Source organism: Haliotis asinina, chromosome 14 (genome assembly GCF_037392515.1).
Source record: "Haliotis asinina isolate JCU_RB_2024 chromosome 14, JCU_Hal_asi_v2, whole genome shotgun sequence".
NCBI classification, from domain to species: Eukaryota; Metazoa; Mollusca; class Gastropoda; order Lepetellida; family Haliotidae; genus Haliotis; species Haliotis asinina.
In genome coordinates this window covers 36,742,540-36,752,072 of record NC_090293.1, presented here as the reverse complement: position 1 = coordinate 36,752,072, position 9,533 = coordinate 36,742,540, and positions in this window count along the sequence as shown.

Below are 9,533 nucleotides of genomic sequence, written 5' to 3'. Positions count from 1 at the left end.
GAGAAAGCTCAGTGTCTGGTTTATTCACACCTGCCTGTCTGCTAAAGACAACATGCAATACACAGCTTCAATCACTGACCACGTGCAATTTGAACTTAACACCTATCAGACTATACGACATAAAGAAAATATGTTGATTTATGACTCGTGCACCCGAGTCCCGTGTCTGCCACATTATGTAATTAGGCACGTGTGATACACATGACATGTTTTTATGTCTGTGGGTTGCAAACATACTACATTCATTTTTTTCGGATGACTGGATCTGACGGAAACTGGTGCAAACTCTTGTCAGTTTTAAGTCCTGCTTCGTACTTGGACGAATGACAGATTACCATCTTTACTGACATGATTTTTTATTGGATCGAGCGCAAATTCAGAGAACAGATATTTTCCAAACCCAACATCTCTATATACATTCTTCATGGATAACGACTTCTTTTAGTGTTTGACAACAGTATATGAATCCATACTGAAACGACGAATCAAGTACACAAAAAGAAGTTGTTATCCATAAAGGATCTTACTTTCTTGTGACTGGCTATACTTCTAAAATGCCCATCAAACAGATCATCTTTCTGTACACACAATGAACCCTCGGCATATCAGCAAATGAAACAGCCAAATCGGAAGCCGTCGTTACACTTGAGTGCATATCCACCCGCTATGACTGGGTTCGGTCTCCCGAGGGCTTCATTTCGGGGGAAGTAAGCCCAAGTACAAAATATTGCACTTTTGAATTGCGATTGTACGCTTATAATTGTGTTTATTTGTTTTTTTAAAAGCAGCAATGTATATTATATGTCATGAATAAGTGATAAATGTGTTTCAATTATGTTTCATTTTTTGGTTGCATGTGACCTTTAAGTACACTACAATAGATCTTGAAGACAGCAGGCGCGAGTGTGAGTCCTCGATATCCCAGTAGATCCCTTGGGTTTGCCGCTGTAGACTTCGGTATGGGGCATATTATTCCTCTAGACCACATTCTTGGAGTGATTGATGACTTAAAAACATATATTATTCAGTCTGTGTAAGATGACAGCTATAGAGTTACAATGTTATGAATATGCACAGGAGTCTCATCTACATCAGGGGCTTTGTCAGACTTGGCTTTATCTAGAGCGCGGTGCACCTCCTCCAGTCATAAATCTTCACTAAGACAGGACGAGTCAGACTCGCCATCACATACCTGGTCACACACCTGGTCAGCAGAGTCACACCCCGAGTCTGTGTCCCCGTTCAGCCGTCTGTGGTAGTCAGTCTTCCATCTGTCTAACACAGTCTCCTTGTCTCTATACACCTCACCATCTTCTCCTACAACCATGATATCTGCTTCTGTCTCTCGTGAACACTGAGAGTGAACACTGGCTGAATGACAATCAGAAACCAACTCTAACTGATCTTAATAATGATTTCCGTGTGTACGGCAACTGCCAGCAGCACCATTCTTCACCTAGAGGAGACGCTGGGGTTGCATTATTTTTCAGGAAACAAGATACTTGCAGTCTCTCGGTATTAAATATACCGAACAGTGAACACATCATTGGTGTTAAACAGCCCAACTGTGTGGTATTCAAGCATATGCAGTTGGTGTGCGACTCCCATCTTCTAATGTCTTGGACAATGTCTGTGCAGAAGAACTCCATAATGCCATGGAGGTGTACGACATCTGTTCATATCATGGACGAACTGTAATACTTGGTGATTTTAATACTGACCTTCGGATTGTCTCAGCATTAAAATCTTGAGCTAAGTCTTTTACACAGAGCTTTACAGGAGCGTGACCTGATCTCGGTTGTACCAATCGACATTTGAAAGGTCTACTACACCCACACCAGTAATTGGTTGAAACTATGATTGATTATAGTTTTGTTAACATTGATTGTAGACGCAGCATTGTTGGCTACGATACTGACTATTCCATCCCATACTCTGTCTCAGATCACTACCCTATACGTATTTGTATGTATAGCTATACAATCTAAAGAATGCTTATGTGGCACATATGCCTATGACTTTGTAAAACATGTATTTCTGTTCTGTCCACAAACGGAATGTAACAGAGAACGTCTTTTTAACTCTGTTATTGGTCTATTGGATGTTACAACCTTTGTAAGTGTTTGGAACGATGATGATTATATACTGATTAGTTTTCTACTTGGAGTGCCAAATGATAACATTACAGACTTTGATACTGATGTATGGATTCAGTGTATGAAAATCACAAGTAAAGCTGTTCATGAATGGAAGCGTTATTTCTACACATGTTACAAGATTACCCATCGCCCCCCCCCCCCCCCGCACCCTGTAGATATACGCACCCTCAAATGTTTTTGCATTGTATAACTTTTATACACTTGTCATTTGTAAAATGTAATATCTGATAAATCGTGCGTATGTATCTTCAATTCTGGAGGAAATTAAGAACCCTAAATCTGAATTTTACAATACGGCGAGAACAATATAATCCCCACAACACACTTCTCATGGAGGTCAAGATGAAATACGTAAAAAATACTGAGAAAATTTAAAACAGAAGAAATACACAGTTAAAACACAAGGATTTATGACCCGATCAAAAGCTACGACGTAGTAAGGACGTAAAACGAACGGATCTCGAATAAACAACGAGTTCATGTGTTTTCTTAGAAATAAGCCATGTACAAGATATCAGGGAATGATTTTGTGCAAGTAGGGTGATACTGTTTAAGAAGTCACTAAATCGTGTTGAAATTTTTTTTTCAAAATAAACTCAACAAAAATAAAAAAAACCTGTACACTCGTTTCAAAGACAATAATTTGAACATTTTGGAAAATGGGTTCTGTCGAGGGTTCCTTACTTGATGGAGCCGCCTAACACATTCCACACATGCTCTATGGGGTTGAGGTCGGGATATCTTAAGGGCCACTCCATGATATTGATACCAGCGTACCTGAGGAAATTCGTTCTTAAATTGGCCGTATGACTTCTGGCGTTATCCTGTTGGAAAGTCAGACCTGGGCCATGAGCTGCCATGAATGACAAAAGCTCTGGAACGAGCACCTGATCCCTGTATGCTGCCGCATTAAGGTTTCCCTGGATGACAATGAGTCGGGATCGAGCACGACCGTTGATAGGACCCCAAACCTTAACGCTACCTCCCGCAAATCGATCCACTTCCTGTTCGCAACACTGGGCATTGCGTTCTCCTCGTCTTCTCCAGACTCTGACCCTTCCATCAGCAAACGTTAATGTGAACCTTCACCACTAAACACAACTCTATTCCAATCTCGCTGGGTCCATTTCAGGTGCCGTCGTGCCCAGAAAAGACGTTGGCGTCGATGGTAACGGGTTAGAATTGGTCCATGATATGGTCGCCGTGCATGAAGACGAGCAGAGCGCAGCCGATTTCGAATGGTTTGAGTCACTCGACCTCCAAACAATACATTCCCAGTGGATGTGGCAGTGACAAACCGATTACGCAACTGACGTCAGACAATCTGTCAGTCTTCTGCGTGTGACGTCACACGTGGTTGACCAGTTTGATGGACACGTGTCTGGAGACTATGGATGGTCTGTCGACTTCATCCCATAACCCTTGCAACATCAGTGACGGACGTCCCCGTATTCAGCATGCCAATTTTGACAGTCGTGGCATTACAAATTAACGAATAATTAACCACAAAAACCGTGTTTTTTTCTGAGATGACACTCTACTCTGCTACTTTGAGATCAATTGCACGTGTATAAATAGGTCACGTGACTTGCGGCATTGCTTTCCCCATTGCTACGTAGGCCCGACCAGTAGAGTGACGTAATGTCCTTGACAATGCATTTACCCATAATCACAACAAGAACTCTTTCAAGAAAAGTTTCAAAACACTGTTTAAAAAATAATGAGTGTCAAGTTTCTATTTTTGCTGAGTACTCAGTTTGGTGGATTTCCAATCCATGATTAAGTCTGGTAACGGGGCATTTATGTTATCCTCAGCTGAAGTGATGCTAACAACGAAGTATATACTGAGTCAAAAAAGAAACTTCACATTCTTTCTTCTGGGCACTATAAGAGAACAAGAGATGGTAAGATGGTTAAATTATTATTGTTTCATTGCTGAGATCTGTGTGATGTACACGATACACTGACAGTGCCACAATCAGTTCCATTAGGCTACACCGCCGTTCCAAAACATGGGTATACAGAATGTCAAGTAACAAAGATAAAAATTCGAAATTTCTCAGTTCGATATTGTGCGTGGCCGCCCCGCGCATTCACCATTGCTAAACACCGTCTCCTCACCGACTGCCTGATGATTGTGAACACGTGGTTTGGGATTCTGTGCCATTGCTCTTGCAAGGCAGCCCCAAGTTCCTGCAAATTCTGAGGTTGGTTCCTAAGACCACGAAGCCTTCTCCGAAGTGAATCCCAAACGTGGTCGATTGGGGACCTCGATGGCCAGTCCACGACGTTGATTGCAGCGTTTTGAAGGAAACTTTCGCGTCAACATCGCGGTATGCGGACGAGCGTTATCATGCTGGAACTGTAGACCTGGGCCATGAGCCGCTATGAAAAGAACGAGTTCAGGGGTGAGGACCTGGTCGCGGTAAGCAGCAGCTGTGAGGTTTCCACGGATGACCAGAAGTCGGGAACGGTTGTTCCCACAGAAAGCACCCCATACCATGCAACGTTCGGCCCCGAATCTGTCGACTTCCTGTACACATTGGGCATACAGTTCACGACCAGACTCTATGCCTGCCGTCCGCGAATCTGAGGGTAAACATGAATTCACCACTAAAGACGAGTCGATTCCAGTCCCTCTGGGTCCATCGGAGGTGATACTTGGCCCACAGCAGACGTTGACATTGGGTGAGTGAGTTAATATTTAACGTCACATCAGCCATATCGTGACGAGGACACTTAAATGAACACTTAAATGAAATATATGCACATTCTAAAAATCTGTCAACGAAGGACAGTAAAACAACGAGAATATCACGAGTTTAATTAAAACCAGCATGAGAAGTTAAAACCAAAATCACTATCACTATTTAGACAATACAATATAAAAACAGGCTATAGATCGCCAACAGCAGAAGGTAGATCACCACACTAGGGACCATGGGGACTTACAGTACCTTTGCTGCCTGCATGGACCCTAGCTGGATTTACATCACCCCTTCAGCTGCGGGCGAGTGTACAAAATGCTTGCCAAAATTAAAACAACACGAATACTACGATTAAAATCCTGGTAGATTTAATTTTACTATGAATGTTTTTGGACTTATGTACCCTCTGAAGAGGACAATAATTTTACAACGCTTCAACCCCCTTTGAGGGTACAGGCACTAACAATTCTAGTTACTAATATAAACCACCAATCATTAAATACATCTATTTACAGCACATACTATTCATAATTCAATCAAGAAATCAATTTCCTTTGAAAAACCAATGATTAAACGAGAATTAACAGTGTTAAATAGATCCTTGACAGTTTTGACACTGAAATATTTATCCCTTGTGATGGAGAATTCAACACAGTCAAGCAGGATATGCTTGACCGTGACTCTCTCATCACAAGGGATACAAAACGGAGGGTCCTCACCTTTAAATAGGTATGCATGGGTATAACGTGTATGGCCAATACGACATCGTCTTAAAATAACCTCTTCAAATCTGGACTGACAGCCCAAGTAGGTATAACCAGTATACGGTTTTATTTCATGTAATTTATTTATACCTATTTGGGCGTCCCACTTCTTCTGCATCAGATCACGGATGTAGGTTCTAATGCTCGCTTTGTAATCAGAGTATGGAATAAGAAGTGGTGTCACAGATTTGTTGAGTGCCGACTTGGCAGCAAGATTGGCCACTGTGTTACCAGAAATGCCTACGTGGTTTGGTAACCAACAGAAGACGATGTCGTACTGGCCAGTAGTAAGATTATTATACAATTCAATAATATCAATTAAAAGTGGATGTTTACGTGATAAATTTTTAATCGCCTGAAGAGAGTCTGAATAGATTATATATTGTTTACGTTTAGGGTGTCTTTGAATATATTTAAGAGCTGTTAATATGGCGTTAGCTTCAGCTGTAAAATTAGAACTATTATCTGGTAATCTAGAAGATATTGTTCTGGATCCAATGACAGTGGCACAAGCCACTGCGCCACCAACCTTGGACCCATCTGTAAATAAGGATTTATAATTGCTATATCTATGTTTTAGTTGATTATATTCTTGTTTATATTGTAATTCATTAGTTTCTGATTTTTTAAATGTGGTCAATGTTAGGTCTACTTGGGGCGTGACTAACTGCCAAGGAGGAGAAGAAAGAAGACGAGAGGGAGCTGTTTTCCAGCTCAATGCCGGCAGCAGAAAGAAATGGTTTAATTCTATGTCCTCGAGGCGGGACAAGAGAAGACTTTTTTTTATAAATCCTCATAAAGGGGATTGAAAACACAGTTATATGCATGGTTAGATTCATTGGAGTATAATTTAGTAAAGTACTGTAAAGCTAACTTTATACGTCGCTGCTCAAGGGATGGTTCATCAGCCTCTACATACAGGCTGTCAATAGATGAAGTTCGAAAGGAGCCAAGACAAAGTCTGGGACCTTGATGATGGACAGAATCTAATAGCTTTAAGTTGCTTTTCCAGGCTCCACCATAGACGATGGAGCCATAATCAAGTTTAGAACGCACGAGAGATCCATATAGATGGAGAAAGGTAGCTTGATCCCCTCCCCATTTAGAATTTGAAACCACTTTCAACAAGTCAAGTGCTTTCAGGCATTTAGATTTAAGTGACTTAATATGCGGTAAAAACGTTAAGTGTGAGTCAAAACTGATACTCAAGAACTTGGCTTCCTTCACAACTTTAATTGGTGTGCCATTTAGAGAAAGTTCAGGGTCTTTATGTGGTTTGTATTTACGACAAATATGTATGCAGTTAGTTTTCGATTTAGAAAATTTAAAGCAGTTTTCAAGACACCATTCATTAGTCTTGTTTAAACACAACTGCAGTTGCGTTCAATGGTATGCATATTTTTACCACGACAAGAAATATTAAAATCATCCACAAATAACGATGCATCAATTGAATCGTTTAAAACTTTGGATAAACTGTTTATCTTTATACTAAAAAGTGTGACACACAAAATACTTTCTTGTGGAACACCCTGATCCTGATTATAATGATCAGACAGGGTAGAACCCAAGCGAACTTGAAATAGTCTGTTATTATTAAAAAGCTGGCTATGAATTGAGGTAAACGACCCCGCAAACCGAAAATGTAAACATGCAAACATGTAAATCTCTTAAAATGCCATATTTCCAGGTTGTGTCACATGTTTTTTCTAGATCAAAAAAGATAGACACAACATGTTGTTTATTAATTAGTGCGTTTTAAACAAATGATTCCAAACGCACTAAGTGGTTGACTGTTTTTATGGAAACCACATTGTATATCTGTTATGAGATTATTTGTTTCCAAGTACAAAACAAGTCGATTATTTATCATGCGTTCCATGGTCTTGCAAACACAGCTAGTTAATGAAATCGGACGATAATTGGATGGATCCGTATGATCACGTCCAGGTCTAGGTATTGGTACTACTATGGCGTCACGCCGTGAAGAAGGAAACTTCCCAGAAGTCCAAATATCATCAAAAATATATAAGAGGGTCTCTAAACAGGATTCTGGTAATTGCTTCAGGAGTTGATAATGCATGTTATCAGCTCCTGTAGCAGTGTCATGAGCTTGATCAAGAGCAGTTTGGAGTTCATGAATAGAAAATGTTTCATTATAATCTTCCCCATTATCTGAGTTGAATGAATAGTTTTCTTTTCTTCTTGTTTTTGATATTGTTGGAATTTAGGCACATAATTAGAAGAGGAAGAATGTTTAGCGAGAGTTTCACCCAGTTTATTAGCAATATCTGATTTATCAGTAAGTAATTGATCTCCATGTTTCAGATGATGGACACTAGATTTAGTACCTTTACCTTTGATTTTCTGAACCATGTTCCAAACCTTGGACATGGGTGTCCGAGAATTTATTTTGGATCATTTTGGATTCTGTTTAAAAGTACGCCGCGCTTTAGCATTTGAGATTTTAAATTTATTTAAATTATGCACCATGGGATGACGACGGAAATAATGTTCTGCCTTTTTCCTTGCCTTCCTAGCTTGTTTGCACTCATCGTTGAACCACGGTTTTCGAATATGTGGAACTGCAGAGGACTTTGGTATACATTCATCAGCTATAGATTTTAGTTCATCAGAAAACCTTTTGATAGCGTCAGGAACATTAATAAAATATTCAGGTTGAAGCCTGACAGCACACAACGTTTCATATAAAGGCCAGTTAGCCTTTTTAAAATTCCATCTTGATGATGGAGGCATATCAGATGGTGTTACAGATTTCAGTACAGTAGGAAAATGATCACTTCCACAGAGGTCATTCGAATTCATTTAGTAAGTTGGAGTCAGTTAATGACAAATTAAGAGCTGTATATATTCCTGTGCCAGGATGTAAATATGTATTTCTACCATCATTATATATACATAAATTATTATTCGAAATTATATCCTCCCGAAGCTGACCTTTTGTGTTCGTGGTTACACCACCCCAAAGTGGGTCGTGCCCATTTAAATCACCCATGAGTATACATGATTTGGGTAATTGATCGTAGAGAGTTTGTAGATCAGCCTGCATAAGAGTTGATGAAGGTGGAATGTACAATGAACATACAGTAAGCGTAATGTTCAAAGTCATTCGCACTGCAACCGCTTGAAGATTAGTTTTGAGTTTTACAGGTCTATGAATAACATCATGTCTTACAAGGATTGAAGAGCCTCCAGTGGCTCTATCACCAGGTGGGGAAAAGTGATGTTATGCATTATATTGACGTAAGTTAAAAGTATTTGTCTGCTTTAGATACGTTTCTTGCAAGCAGAATAATGATGGTGTAAAGTCTTGGACTAATAGGTGAAGCTCATTAAAATTAGTTGTTAGGCCCCTGCAATTCCACTGAATAATATATGAAGAAACTTTCTTTGGGGGATTTATTGGGGATCTACCCCTTGATTTCCCAGAGGGCGACAAGCTGTGTGCCCTACTTTGGATGTTTTCGGACACATCCATGTCCTCTAAGGATCCAAAGTTATTAAAAAGATTGATGGTGTCATTTGAACCTTTGGAGGTTCTGCTACTTTGTACGTCATTTTTGTTTTTGATTTTATTTTTGGTAATATCTTTCCCATTGTTGACGCTTAGGCATAGTCAGTGATGATCAGGACGATTGTTCTTGAGAAGATGACCGTGATTTAAATGGAGCAAGTGTTTTTGAAAGTGATTTAGCGGTCTGAGTCGACGGGTTGGGTGTGTATATTTCAGGTTTCTCAGTATCCACCCATGTCAGATCAGTTTGGCACTCTATTGATGAAGTGGATACAGTTGCTTTGTGACTGACGGCAGAGGTTATCCTCGTAACTGAGGCATAAGAAGTGGTCTGGTCTGTTGGGGTAAGAACAAGTTTCTTGGCATC